Source organism: Fukomys damarensis, unplaced genomic scaffold, assembly GCF_012274545.1.
Source record: "Fukomys damarensis isolate Sample0158 unplaced genomic scaffold, DMR_v1.0_HiC HiC_scaffold_19, whole genome shotgun sequence".
In the NCBI taxonomy this organism is placed as follows: domain Eukaryota; kingdom Metazoa; phylum Chordata; class Mammalia; order Rodentia; family Bathyergidae; genus Fukomys; species Fukomys damarensis.
The window spans coordinates 28,118,431-28,133,386 of NW_022900931.1; the positions used below are offsets into that span (position 1 = coordinate 28,118,431).

A 14,956-nucleotide genomic window follows, 5' to 3' on the forward strand; every position below is an offset into this window, starting at 1 on the left:
TGACCCCAGAAAAAAAAAAAAAAAAAAAAAAAAAAAAAAAAGCAGCCCTGGAATGCTATAAACTGAGCTTGATAGGAAATTCTGGTTGGAGCTCAGAAGACCACAATGTCAATAAAAAGTGGATGGTAAAGACCAGGCTCAGCCCATTTCAGCTGAGAATAAAGACTCCATTGGCAATGAACTCTAGGTCGTGTGTTATACTCTGGAAGAAAATTTGTCTACATTTTGCTCATGTCATGAGTCTGTGGGAGTTTAACATTAAGGGCAGTGGACTAATCTGGCAGAAGAAATTTCAAGACAGCTCAATGTTGAGGTTGTGGCAAGGGTATTGTTGGGGGACTTTTAGCCAACTCTATGTTGAGAATCAAGAGTAATCACAGCTGAGTCATTTTTAAAGTTTTGAGTTTCACCAGAAAGGAAGCCCCTATCAAGTTGAGGCCTTTAAAATTGGAGCAGAAGAGAGCTTGCTTGCTGAAAAGATTAAAATAGCCAGAGGCTTTACATCAGAACAATAGGAATGATGCCTTGAGGGCATGTGAGGAAACAGCAAGACCCTGCCCATCAGCCTGCAAAAGAAAAGGATGGATTTGAGAACAGAGCCCCAAGGTGCTGTGCTCAAGAAATGGCTGCCTAGGGATTTGTTCTCCAGGATTCAGTTCACCATGCTCAGCCATGCAGGTACCTGGCCATGATGCAAAAGGATCTGACACTGTTCCAGTTGACAGCAGACCTTGGCATCATCCACATGATGCCAGTTTTGTGTGTGTACAGAATGCAGGAATTACAGGGTCATGGAGTCTTCCACCTAGATTTCAGAAGAAGGCCTGGGAGGCCGGACAATGTTCCCCTGAAAAGGCAGTGTGTCAAGCTGTGAGACTGAAGGTAAAAGTGCAGTGGAGACCCCAGGAAGTTGGAGAAGCCAGGAACATGATATGTCTGAGCAAAGCAAGACCAAGAGAAAGGCCATAAGGGCTACAGTCACTACCAATGTCATAGGGGCAAGGCTGCCCAAGACTTTGGAGTTCACATCTCCTCACCACAACTTGTCCTGCACGGTGGAACTGCATGGTTTAATGTTTGCCCTGCTGGGATTTGGTCTTGCTTTGGTCCCATTGGTTTCTATCCCCATTCCTCTTGTGTGGAATTGAAATGTTTACCTATGCCATTACAACTCAGCAGTGTTTAACTTCCTGAGTTTTACAAGGGCTCACAGCTAAGAGTTTGCCTTAAATTTCAAAGAGACTTTGGACTTGGACTTTTTAGCAATGCTGAAATTGTTAGGTCCTTAGCAACTTTTAGATTGACTAAATTCATTTTGCATAAAGGGATGTGCATTACTCTCTTGGGGGTCAGGGTGGAATGTTATAGTTTATACCTGAATGTCCCCCAAGAGGCTCCTGCACTTATAGGTGGGGCTTTTGGAAGGTGATTAGATTATGGGGGCTTGTAGTTGACCTGCTGTGAGGAGGTAGGATGTGATCAAAAGAGGTGGGTCACTGGGAACATGGCCAGGAAGGGTTTATCTTCCTTCTTGGCTCCCCACTCTGGCTGTGATTCCCCACTGCCTTGACTTGAGCGGCTTTTTCTCTGCCACACTCCTCTGCCATGCCACCCTGCCTTGGAGCCAGCTGTTTGTGGCCTGAAACCTCTGCAGAATAAACTGTTCCTCCTTTAAATTGTGGGTGTTGGGTATTTTGTTCTACTGACAAGTGATTAAGACATAATACATCTTAATTCTTAATTATTTTTACTTCCCCTTCTCCCCTCCCTCCATCTCTTGGTCCCCTTTCTATTTGCAAAAAATCTATCTAGACTAGGTACTATCAGCCTCATAGAATGAGTTTAGAATTGTTCTTTTCTATTTTTGCAGTACTTTCTAAAGCAGTGGAATTGATTTTTTTTTTTTATTGAATATTTGACAATTTCCCAGTGAAACCATCTGAAACTAGACTTATCTTTGTGGAAAGTTTGAAACTGCTACTTTGATCTTTTTATTTGTGTTAGATTTTTCTTTTTCAGATTTTCTTACTGATGTTGAGGATGAAACCCAGGTATTGTGGACACCTAAATTAATTAGAAATATTGTAGGCAGTCAGGTAGTGATGGCCCCTCAAAGAAGTGGATACAGAGGACAACTGTGGCTGGAGGCACATTCATTGTAGGTCATGCTTCAAGAAAAACAGGAATGACTACACCCACATATTTCCCCTAGGGATGAACAGCAGTGATTGATATTCTAAATAGGTGTCAATCACCTGGGTGGGAGAACAAGATTTTAAACCATCCCTTCCAGGAAAGATCCTTGACCCTTCCCTTCCCAGAAAATCCTTGTTCATTCCATATACCTTGCCCTGCTGGGATTTGGTCTTGCTTCCCATTGCTATGTGACTTGCTTCCCATTTGATCCCCATTTCATCAGTATTACCTATGTGACAATACTTGTTATAATCTTATTGGTTGACCATAGCTTGTTCCACTTCATACCCACCTTGTGATTTCCCATTAGATGAATTTTACATAAGTGACTCTGCTTATATAGACCATTATCTCATTGGGGGTGGGCCATCCTCTTCCATCCGTTAATACTAAAGCCACTAAGACAAAGACTACAGATTATCCCTGATTAATGATGTTATCCTTATACCCTTGTTACTCTTGGGTCAGTATTACCTAAGTGACTAAATATACTTGTAATCTTATTGGTTGATTATAGTTTTTATCCACCTTGTGACTTTGCTTTATAAAACCTTCTTTGAGAAGTGGGCTTGTTGGCAACCCATTTGGGGTTAAACCCGCCTCGCCTCAGAACCCACTTTCCTGGCCCCTTTTGTCTCTTTTGACAGAAGCTATCTCTCTCAATAAATACTGTAAACCTCCATTGTTCATAAAATTCATTTTTTGATTTTAGAGAAAAACTTGTCATTTCAAACATCTATAAGAAGCACTCACTGTCTCAGGACAAAGCAGAGAGAGCAATATGGCTGAGACGGCGTGTGCTTCTTATAGGCCTGGGGTGGGGCTTATAGGAGCTGGGGTGGGATTGAGTGATATAGTGGCTAGGGATTGGGGGAGCTTGTGACATCACTAGGAGGGGCTTGTGTCATCACTAGTTAGGGCCATCTTAAGGTGAAAGAAATCTAACCTTCCAGGCTTTTGTTTTATGGTTATTGGGCAAAGGTCTCTTCTTCTGGAGCTGCTTCAAGCTGACAGAGGGGCAAAGGTTGGGGCTAAACCTGGATCTGGTGGGGGCAGCAGTAGGTGGGAACTTTTTTTGCTCTGCCACAGTGGCTGATACTCCACCACGATGAGTTCTGTGACTGTCTGGTTGGTAAATGCCCTCATGTGTTCCTGCAACAAAACTTGAAAACAGCAAAGCAGACAGGGCCCTATCATGATTAAAAGGCATATACAAGCCAGTGGGCCCAACAAGAGAAGAAGCCAAAGCATAATTTGGGGACGCCAGGAGTAGCTCTGGTCTATTCCCAAGAATTTCATTGTCTTTTTACGCTCTTTGATGTGTTTCTGTAATTCTTTAAAATTTTCTTTAACAATCCCTGAATGGTTAACAGAATAACAGCATTCTTCACCTAGTGCCTATCACATTCCTCCTTGGGCTGCTGTGAACATGGCAAGGGCCCTTCTATTTTGTAACATGACTGCTGCTAGAGAATTTATTTGCTCTTGTACTGTATTTAAGGACTGGCTTATTTTATCCATGTCTTCTGAAATCTCTATGGACAGCGCCTGATAGAAATGTACGGATGTAGAAATGCCCACTATCCCCATTGCCATCCCAGTGAGGACCCCCGCTCCCATTAAGAAGGGAGACTAAAAGAGGAGCTGCCCTTTTTCTGATTATGTTCTATGGGAGAACTTGTTTAGACATCTGGGCTTCTGTATAAATGGTCATGGAAGGGCTAAGGAAGGATATGTAACAGAAAATGTCAGACTCATTGAGGCTTGGAATGCCACTTGATTACATATGAAGTACAGGCCTTTGGGCAGGCAGATGAGACACTCTTCTGAGATAAAGGGGGAGCAAACAAGACAAGTGATGTCATCTTGCCCCATGCATGTCAGGTTACTGGTTTGTGTAGGGAATGGGAGACCCATAGTGAAAGGTTCCAGATCTGTGGATAAATTGCCAGTATTTGAGATAAACAGGTTAAAATCTAGGGGGACAGGAATTGGAGTGAGTGAGTGGGAGTAAATGGGCATACACATAAACAGCCTGAGATATTGACAAGGAGATAGTAGAAGGTGTTATTAAATAGCTGTTGTAGCCTTTTTTGAGACTGGGTTTATCACTTGGAGATCTATCCCTTTATAGGGAGATGGAGTTGTGGGCCTCAGAAGTCTCTCTATTGCTGGTGCCTGTTCAGTGACTGCCTCTTTTGGTTATTCTTTTCTGCTGCGTGTTTTAAGACCATGTTAAAGTGAACCTGTGTTAATCAATAGGAATATCTTGCTATCCACCAAGGTCAGTTAAGTCTCTTTAGGCATTATTTTGGAACCATGCAGAGCGCCTCTCAGCTCTTCTGTCAGTGTCAACCATACGGATGGGTCATGGCCTTGCTTGACCAAGTTGTTTTCAGTGAAAGTGTGGGAGATTTTTTCTCTTGGTGATCCTCTTTTGACACATGTTACATTTGTTCTCTGGTGCTCAGGAGGTTGGGTGACTTACCAAAGATGTAAGGTGTTGTAGAAACAGTTCCTTCATACCTTGAATCTTTGATGGTCTTGGAGGGCCAGAGCCGAAATATTGGTGGTCTTCTTAGCCTAGTTACCTTTTAGTGTTGGTCTCTGTCCTTTGGTGGTTGAACACCCAGAAGAGAAGATCAATGACATCAGTAGTATAGTAGGAGCTTAACTATCATAACTTTATCTAGATAGCAAGCACCATGGAATCTAAAATACAGTTAGAAGGCTATTATTTTTGTCAATCATGGTTGTTTTAGTGGTTGATTTCCTGTAGAATATTAACAGAAAAAAACTTGTAATCAGGAGCCACACATAATAATAATATTTTAACACAACAATCATGTTGACATTATCTTTGCAACAAACTTAGATATGTATCTTAGTATAAAATAGCCATTGTTAAATATATTTATTCCCCTCTAAAAACACATAAAACAAAAAAGTGGAACTCTTGTTATTACCTTTTGATAGGATGCCATGTGAGGAAAGTGTATGGACCTCCAAATGCACCTGTAATCAAGAGTGGGTGGAGCAGAAGAGAAGGGCAAATACCTCGATCAAAAGGTTATTGTCATAAACAATATGTTGGAAGGCCTGCATAGTCAGAAAACATGAACATATTTTGTATACCAGAAAAATAGTAATACTAATTATTATAATTAAATAAAACCCTATGTCCTGTAGTGTAGCCTGGTACCAAAAGGATCTTTTTAAATAACTACTTGTTTTTCCACAGAAAATACTGTATTTTGAAGATGGCCATTTTAAACATATCACAATTACATATTTAGAACTCAACCCTTTGTTGATAACCAGTGTAAACATTTTATAACAACATATTTAGTGATATTTATTGGGGGTATATCTTCCCATAAGGCTATGAAAATTATTGGGGCTCTCATTATTGAACAAAGACTAGAATAAATTTTTATGAGCAGTTGCTTCTTTATTCACCAACAGGAGTCTATCCAAACTTAAAAGTTTATATTTAATTATCTAGACAATTTTTTATTTAACCTGTAAAATCAGGTTGCAGAAATTAACAATTTATCTGTATCTTTAATGTCATTTTGATAAAGAAATATAACTGGACAAACACTTTCAAACAATTGGACAGACACAGACAAACATGTAAGACAATTTATGAAACTATAGTGCACTCAAATATATTTGGCCAATTATAACATCTTTTAATTAAGACTAGTAAAAACTTCTGCAGATCAATTAACAGATCTCTTGCAATTAGAATCAGAAATAGTAAAAGTGCTTTATAACTAGCATAATCTTGTGTTACAGTTATTGTCTGAAGTCTGTAAGCAGAAAGTAGAGAGAAGGTCAAGTTAATCCTATAGTTACAATTTAAGTATTTGCAATGTAAAATAAATGTTTTGTTTTGGTTTGGTTTTTTGTTTGTTTGTTTATTTTTTTTTGAGACAGTGTCTCACTATGTAGTTGAGACTGCCCTGGAACTCACTGTGTAGGCTGGGCTGGTCTTGAACTCATAGTGATCCTCCTGCCTCTGCCTCCAGAGTGCTGGGATTACAGGTGTGCAGCACCACACCTGGCAGAAATGTTTTAAATACATCAATTAAACATTTGGAAACCAAACACCAGTCAAACATTATTTTAAGTTGAAGATGAATGGTACATTTGTCAATTAGCCAAAATTTATAATTTGTTTTTTGGGTTTTTTTTTCTTTTTAAAGATTTTCCTGCCTGGCAGGACATCACAGCTGATTTTACTATGGAGCAAGCAGTCTGTAGCCAGCACTGGGCTGTAACCTAGCATTTGGTCTTTGAGCTCCAATCTTAAGCATTACATTTTCTTTGAATTGTTTTAAAACCTTATATTTTATTTTCAAATGTTTATGTAGAAAACAGTAGGGCCCAATGGAATTTCTTGGTAATGTAGCCTAAAATTGGCAAGGGCCAGGAAAGGATATTTTTTCAGTCTTGCTTTCCTCTGTTCTGAGGAAACTGGGGAAGGAAGAGCAAGCAGAGAAGTGGTTGTTAACTCACTCTCCTTTTTGGGACGGACTGGAGGAGCAGGGAGAGCATGGGTATGTGGTGGAGAGATGTACAATGGGAGAGATGAGGAAAGGTCACAAGATGGTGGAGGAGATGAAAGAGCTGGCCAGGTTATCGGGAGGGGGAGGTGTGAGTGGTGAGTGATCAGCTGGATTGAAGGTGGAAGTCAGGAGGACAGAGTTTGGGCTAGAAGTACCTGAGAGGGAGAACAGGTTTGACAGAAGGAGGGGTGAGAAGGAAGGCTTGTAGGTAGGGATTTCTGACTATTTGCCATTGCGTTGACAAAAACTGTGTAAATTGCACATACGTTAAAATTGAAAATGCCATTTTGAGGCCATTGAGATTTATTATCTAATTTATACTGAGGTCAAACTTGGTTGCAATAAAAAATGAGTTGTTTTGGCTTAAAGTCGGGTCCCAGCAGTCCAAGGAAATGACGTTGTGCCCGGAGGCAGCCAAGAGGCATTGAGGGAGGGTGTTTGGATTGTTGGGTGCCCGTGTTAGGGTGGGTGAGGAGGAGTTAGCTCCCTAGGAGGAGGTCAAAAAAGAGGAATGTCTTCATCTATTTTGATACTCCCTGAGCCAGTATCTAGAAGGGGAGAACGAGAGGAGTTGGGCTAATGGGGTGTCCCCCCAGGGGCACGGTCCTGGGCCCAGTGGCCCGAGAGGGTCTCTCTGAGCAAGTGCTTGAATTTTCAAGTAGTCCCCAAAGGGAGAGAATGAGAATGAGACAGAGGACTCAAATAGAGGGAAGCTAACTACTCACCCTGAAATCAGTGAACCGTGTGGATATGTGTCATCAGCAATGGCAAAAGTAGAAAGCCCCAAGGAGGTCCTGGCGTGGCAGATGTAGTCCAGAGGAGGTGGCTGAAAGGCCAATCAACCCTGGCCCGCAGGGGATTGTCACTTAATCGACTGCCTTCCTTCTGGGTGTTGGCACCAGATATGTTAGGTAAAAAGAGCCAAAAACCAGGACCAGACCAGCACCATAACAAGCCTTTATTATGGGGAGGGTCTGTCGGGCTGTCTCTGAACAAAGGAGAGAGAGCAATTTGGCTGAGACGTCGTGTGCTTCTTATAGGCCTGGGGTGAGGCTTATAGGAGCTGGGGTGGGATTGAGTGATGTAGTGGCTAGGGATTGGGGGAGCTTGTGACATCACTAAGAGGGGCTGTGTCATCACTAGTTAGGGCCATTTTAAGGTGAGGGAAATCTAACATAAACTTGTAAAGAGTTTTGTGTTCTGCTTTTACTGTGCAGAGTATTCTACAGATGTCTGTAGTTCTGGTTGGTTTATAGTGTTTGCCTCAATCACTTTCTCAGTGCTGGAACAAATTTCCCAACACCCACAGTTTAAAGGAGAGGTCTGTTTTGGCTCCTGTTTTCCACCTTAGTCTTATGGCTGTGAGGAAGTCCTTGATAAAAGGGTCTGGGTGGAGGAGAGCTGCGCATCTCCTGAGGACCAGGAAAGAGAGAAAAGTGGGAGGTATTCTGTACCTTTCCAGGTCATACTCCCAAAGGATCCCCTTTTCTGACCCGACCCCACTGCCTAACAAGTCAGCTGTGTGGCCTTTGGAAAGCCCCAGCTGAGAGTGCAGGAGGCCATTGGGGAACGTTCTTGATCCTAGCTGTATCAGGTTCTCTGAGTCCCCTACCTTCTTAATAACCTTTTAGCTCATTTTTCTATTTATTATTAAAATCTGGTATTGAAATCTCCAAGTATGTTAAGGCTTCTATCACAGTTAAACAAACACAACTTTAATAAAAATTTCTGTGAGAACAGAAGAAAAACAAAAGCACATAATTGGAGCTGGAAAGCAGTCAGCTGTGAAGACATTTAGGGCTTAGCCTTAAAGCATCTTCAGTTGGAGGGAAGCAGGCAGAGGAAATAGGAGACATTTTCTGGGCTGCAGTGTGTGATGATTACTCTGGAGTATTTATAAAGCTGATCAGCCTCATTTAACTTTGCAAATAGCCTTGCCGCATAGGAAGCCAAGCCAAGGGTCAGCATTACCTGTGATTTCTGGTAAATTTTTTTTCTGAGGTTCTGAATCTGTTAGAAAGTGACATTAGTTTGTTTTATTTTGAGATGGGGGTCTCTGTGTTGCCTAGACTGGTCTTGAACTCCTAAACTCAAGCAATCCTCCTACTGTAGCTTCCTGAGTGGACACAGACCCGTGCCACTGTGCCTGGCATAGTGATATTCTGTACTTACTGCTAAGCCAGGTCACTAAGCCAGTAATGATGAACCTTGTCGAGTTTTCAGTGATAATAGCCAGCCATCTGCATCACGCATGTCGTAGGTTCATCACCACTGCCATAAGGAAAGTACATAAACAAATTACCAGACCATTTTTCCATGGAGTTCTCATTGGCTTCATTATACAGCTATTATTTTTGAGCTGTTTATTTTTCCTTTTAATTCTATCAGTTTTTAATTTCATCTATTTTGTTTGGTGTTAGATGCATATGTGCTTATAACTGTTACATTTTTATGATAGATTGACCATTTCATCTCTAGTAACTTTTTTTTTTTTGCAGTACTGGGGATTGAACCCAGGGCCTTCACACTGATTTACATCTCCAGCCCTTATTTAGTTCTTATTTTGAAACAGGATCTTGCTAAATTGCTCAGACTGGGCTGGACTTTGCTCCTGCCTCAGCCACCAGAGTGCTGGGATTATAAGTATATGCCATCACACTGGGTTTCTAGTGATGCTTTGTTTTAAAGTATCTTGTCTGACATTAGTATAGTATAGCTTCTGGGATCGTACATGATTTTGGTTTGCATGATTAGTAAATGTTTCATCCTTTTGCTTTCTGGTTATTTGTATAATTGGACCTAAAGTGTATTCCTGTAATTGGCTTATAAATGGATCTTCTACAAAAAAATCTAACCTGAAATCTGCCTTTGAATTGGATTAATTCACTTGTTTTTAATACTACTTAATTGCATATTATATTGTTTACACCTGCCATTTTACTTCTGTTTTTATTTTTTTTGTTTTTCCATTTCCACTTTATTACTTTGTCTAATTAAATGAATATTTTCAAGTATAACATTTTGATTCTTATTACTATTATTTGCATGACTGGAGCTTGAACTCATGGCTTTCACACTGATCTACATTCTCAAGTCACCGCTGTGATGGTTGATTGATCGTGTCAACATAGGAAGTTTGGTTAAGAGAAGCTTAGCTAAATTGGCTCAGCAATTCCATGCCCTAGGGCATGGAAGATTCACCCTAGGGCAGCTCTGGGCCTGGATAGTAGAAAAGGGAAATGAGGAGGGATTCTGCTTCTTCTGTTCTTTGGAGGAGCCCCAGTCTTCACCTTCACCTTGGACATCACCTGTTGGCTTCCAGCAGACTCTTCAGCTCCTGGCCCAGATCCTTCAGCCTTCTGGCACATCACAGGCCTGTTAGCCTTCTGATATGGACTCAAACGGGGCACTGCAGTGAGCTCCAGACCTTCAACTAAATCCTTCAATCTCCAGTGTGCAGACAGACTTTCTTGACTCATCCTCGTTCAAGTCTGTGGGTGTCCATTGTAAGCCAATCTTGTAAATTCATATATTTGTATATCTTGTATCATATCTGTTTCTCTAGTAAATACTGACTGATAGAGATTTTGGTACCAGGAGTGGCTTAGAGAAACAGAATTGTAAAGATGAAATTCTTTAACGGCTTTAGGGGTTCCTGGAGTTGGCCCTCTAACTTGATGAGACCTACAGATGCCATGGTCTCTCCTTAAAATCTTATGGGGAATACTGATACTCCTTGGTGTGAACTGCTTCATGTAATTAATATGCAAAGTACAGCCATTTGATTATCCGAATTCACCAGTTGTGAGTTGTCAGGAATTTAGCGATTCTATACATGAAATTTTGAATATTTTTGGAAGAATGGGAAATATAATGATTCTGGCTGGTGGTCTAAGCATCTCTGGACAAACTAGTAAGAGAAAATAAGAAGCTCAAAGATTCAGATTCCCAGCTCCAGACACACATAAGAAATCTCAAGGCTTATTAGTGTGTCCTGCAGAAAATCTCCTCTTTTAATCACAGGGCCAAGATTGCAGAAACCCAAACACAGGCCCTCACAATTCGAGTGGCTGAACTTCAGTGTAAGCTTAATGCCAGCCTTGAAGAGTATCTGAAACAAAGGTAAAGGTACTGATTGGAAAAGGATGCAATCCCATAAACTGGGATGGGGACTTCTGGGAGGATCCTGATGAAGCTGACAATGTTGAGTTTCTTAATGCTAAGGAGATTCTACCATCCCCACCCACTGTGGTGTTGCCCTCTTGTAGTGCTGTGTACGCGAGGACACTAATCCTGTGTTGACCATGCATGATAATGCTGACACTCCCAGCACTCACCTTCACCACCCACTTTTGCCTCCACATCCATAACCAGGCTCAGATTGCAGAAGGCTCCTAAGGGTGAGGTACACAGTGTGACCCACAAGGAGGTCCACTCTTCTCCCAAAGAACTTGAGTTTTCTAACTCCTATAGCAGAGTCCTGATGAGCAACTAGGGGAATGGATTTTATGGGTATGGGATAATGGTGGCAAAAATAGACAGCTGGATCAGGCTGAGTTTGTTTATATGGGCCCATAAGCAGGGATTCTGAATTTAATGTTGAGCTTGAGGGAGAACACAGAGAATCCACCCATAGATCACCCACACAGATCTTGGTGAACCTGGCCATGGAGAGCTCCAGATGTGGAGCAAAGAAAGGTGTTAATAGTTTATTTGACTGGTTGGCAGAACCTTCAAAGGATAGCCCACTGTGAATGAGTTAGAGATGCACGACATTCCATGGCTTACTTTTGGTGAGGGGATTCAGAGAATTAGGGAAATGGGAATGCTGGAGTAGGTCTGTCATATTGTACCTAATTCTTCACACTGGGATGATCCAGAAAATGTACCCTTCACTAACACCTTGAGAAACAGATTTGTGAGGGGAGCACTGATATTCCTGAAGAGCCCCATCATTGCTCTTCTCTCTATGCCAGACCTTACAGTGGGGACCACAGTTCCTCAATTGGGAAATTTAAGGGCAGTAGGTTTGATTGGATTCTGGAGTGGCAGAGGCCAAGTGGCAGCACTTAGTCACCAAAGGCAGGATGCACATACTTACCATAATGGACAGCATAAACAGAACAATGAGCAGAATAATCTGACAGATGCAGACCTACGGCAATGGCTGATCCAAAAAGTGAACTAGATGGGAAGTCTACAAAATTTTTACTAGATTTATATAGTGAAAAAAAATTTAAGGGCAAATGAATGGAAACCTACTTCAAATTGTAACAAGGAATCACAGTCCCTCAACCACTTCCAAATCAACAGATTTGCGTGTTTACAGATCTAGAATCTCCTGAAGGAAAGAAGGGCCGGCTCCCTCAGTGGAAGAATCCTGAGGCACCAAAAGTTTATATAGTCTTTTTCCTCTCCTTCCCAGAGAGACCTAAGCCTTTTGCCCAAGTGGCTGTACTTTGGGAAAGAGAAATGATCAGACATTTCAGGGACAACTGGACACTGGCTCTGAACTAACACTGATTCCAGTGTCACTGTGGCCTCCAGTGTGAGTAGGGGCTGATGTGCATCAGGTGATCAATGGGATTTTAGCAAAAGTCCAACTCACACTCAGTCCAGTAGGTCCTCGAATCCATCCTGTAGTCATTTTCCCAGTTCTAGAATGCATTATTAGGATATATATATTAGTACTTGGCAGAATCCTCACATTGGCTCCCTAAGCTGTAGTGTGAGGGTTTTATGGTTGGGAAGGCCAAATAGAAGCCATTGAAGTTGCTGTTACCTGGTAAAATAGTAAACCAGAAGCAGTATCACATTCCTGGAGGGATTGCAGAGATTAGTGCCACCATCTAGCACTTGAGGGTTGCATGGGTGGTGGTCCCCACCACATCCCCTTTTAATGTTCCCATTTGGCCTGTGCAGAAGATGGATGGGTCTTGGAGAATGACAATGGATTATCAAAAACTAAATCAAGTGGTGACTTCAATTATAGCTGTGGTACCTTGCTTGAGCAAATTAACACTTCTCTTGGTAGTTAGTATGCAGCTGTTGATTTGGCACATGCCTTCTTTTCCATACCTACATAAGGACCATCAGAAACAATTTGCTTTTAGCTGACAATGCTAGCAGTACACCTTCATCATCCTACCTCAGGATTATATTCTCTCTCCAGCCCTGTGCGATGATTTAGTTCTCGGGGATCTTGAGCACCTTTCTCTCCCAGAAGGTATCACACTGGTCCATTACATTGATGATGTTATGTTGATTGGGCAAAATGAGCAGGAGAAAGTAGCCACTGTGGATTTGTTAGTAAAGCATTTGCAAGCCAGAGGATAGGAAATAAATCGAATGAAAATTCAAGGTCCTTGTACTTACTGAAATTTCTAAGAGTCCAGTGGTGTGGGGCATGTAGAGATATCCCTTCAAGGTAATAGGTAAGTTATTGCTTCTGACTCCCCCTACAACCAAAAGAGATACAATGCTACTGGGCCTATTTGGATTTGGGAGGCAACTCATTCCTTACTTAGGTGTCTTACTCTGGCCCATGTACCAAGTGATCCAGAAAGCTGCTAGTTTTGAGTGGGGCCCAGAACAAGGAAAAGCTTTGTGACAGGTCCAGGCTGCTGGGCAGCCTGCTCTGGCCATGGGGCCATATGATCCAGCAGATCCAATGGTACTTCAAGTGGCAGTGGCAGCTAGAGATGCTGTTTAGAGTCTCTTGAAGGCTCCCAGGGGTGAATTGCAATGGAGACCTTTAGAAGGCTCCGCCATCATCCGCAGATGACTATTCTCCCTTTGAAAAACAGCTCTTGGCCTGATATTGGGCCTTAGTGGAAACTGAATGCCTGACACTGGAACACCAGGTCACTATGTGACATGAGTTATCTGTCATGACCTGGGTATCGTGATCTACTGAGTCATAAGGTTGGATGTGCACAGCAACAATCTGTCATTAAATGGAAATGTTGTATGTGTGATTGAGCCAAAGCAGTTCCAGAGGTTACAAGTAAATTACATCAGGAAGTTGCCCATATTCCTATGGCTCCTATGCCTGCTATATTGCCTTCTGCTTCCCAGCATGCACCTGTGGGCTCATGGGGTGTAGCATATGATCATCTGTCAGAGGAAGAGAAGGCTAGGGCCTAGTTTATGGATAGATCTACATAATATGCAGGCACTACCCACAAGTGGACAGCTGCAGCATGACAGCCCCTTCCCAGGACATGTCTAAGGGACAGTGGTGAAGGGAAATCATAACAGTGGGCAGAACTTCAGAGTGTACCTGGTAGTACATTTTTGCCTGGAAAAAGAAATGGCCAGATGTGTGACTGAATACTGATTCATGGGCTGTAGCCAGTGGTCTGGCTGAATGGTTGGGAACTTGGAAGGAGTATGACTGGGAAGTTGGTGACAAAAATATTTGGGGAAGAAGTATGTGGATAGACCTGTCCATATGGGCAAAGGATGTAAAAATATTTGTTTCCTATGTGAACACTCAGCAAAAGGAGACCTCAGCGGAAGAGGACTTTAACAATCAAGTGGATAAAATAACTCATCTTTGGATAGTGGCCAACCTCTTTTTTCAGCCACCCCTGTCATTGTCCAATAGGCTCATGAACAGAGTGGCCATGGTGGCAAGGATGGAGGTTATGCATGGACTCAGCAAAGGACTTCCACTCAGCAAGGCTGATCTGGCTACAGCCACTACTGAATGCCCTACATGCTAGCAGCAGAGACCAATACTGCCTCCCCAGGATAGCACCATTCCCCTGGAATGATCAACTTGTGACCTGGTGGCAGGCAGGTTGATTATACTGGACCACTTCCACCATGAAAGGGGCTACAGTTTGTCCTCACTGGCATAGGCACATATCCCAGATATGGATTTGCCTTCTCTATATGTGATGCTTCTGCTAAAACTACCATCCGTGGACTCACAGAATGCCTTATCCACCATCTTGGAATCCCGTATAACATTGACTCAGACCAAGGAACACATTTTACAGCTAAAGAAATGAGGCAATGGGCTTATGCTCATGGAATTCACTGGTCTTACAGTATTCCTCACCATCTAGAAGTGACTAGACTGATCAAAAGGTGGAATGGTCTTTTGAAGACACACTTGTAGCACCACAGTTACAGCTAGGTGGCGGTAGCTTGCAGGGCTGGGGCAAGGTTCTTCAAAA

General features: G+C 42.3%; 1 protein-coding gene and 1 long non-coding RNA gene across 5 annotated transcripts in view; one reads left to right on the top strand and one right to left on the bottom strand.

The window, feature by feature from the left end:
* Window positions 1–4,768, bottom strand: part of LOC104853569 — a 29,554-nt gene extending 24,786 nt beyond the window's left edge. For both annotated transcript variants that reach the window (XR_777823.2, XR_777822.2), the window contains exon 1: window positions 4,685–4,768. This is a non-coding gene — a long non-coding RNA (uncharacterized LOC104853569). The remainder of the gene's footprint in view (window positions 1–4,684) is intronic.
* The window catches only part of Parp11 (poly(ADP-ribose) polymerase family member 11), a 67,224-nt gene that overhangs the window by 27,746 nt on the left and 24,522 nt on the right, over window positions 1–14,956 (top strand). The window lies entirely within an intron of this gene.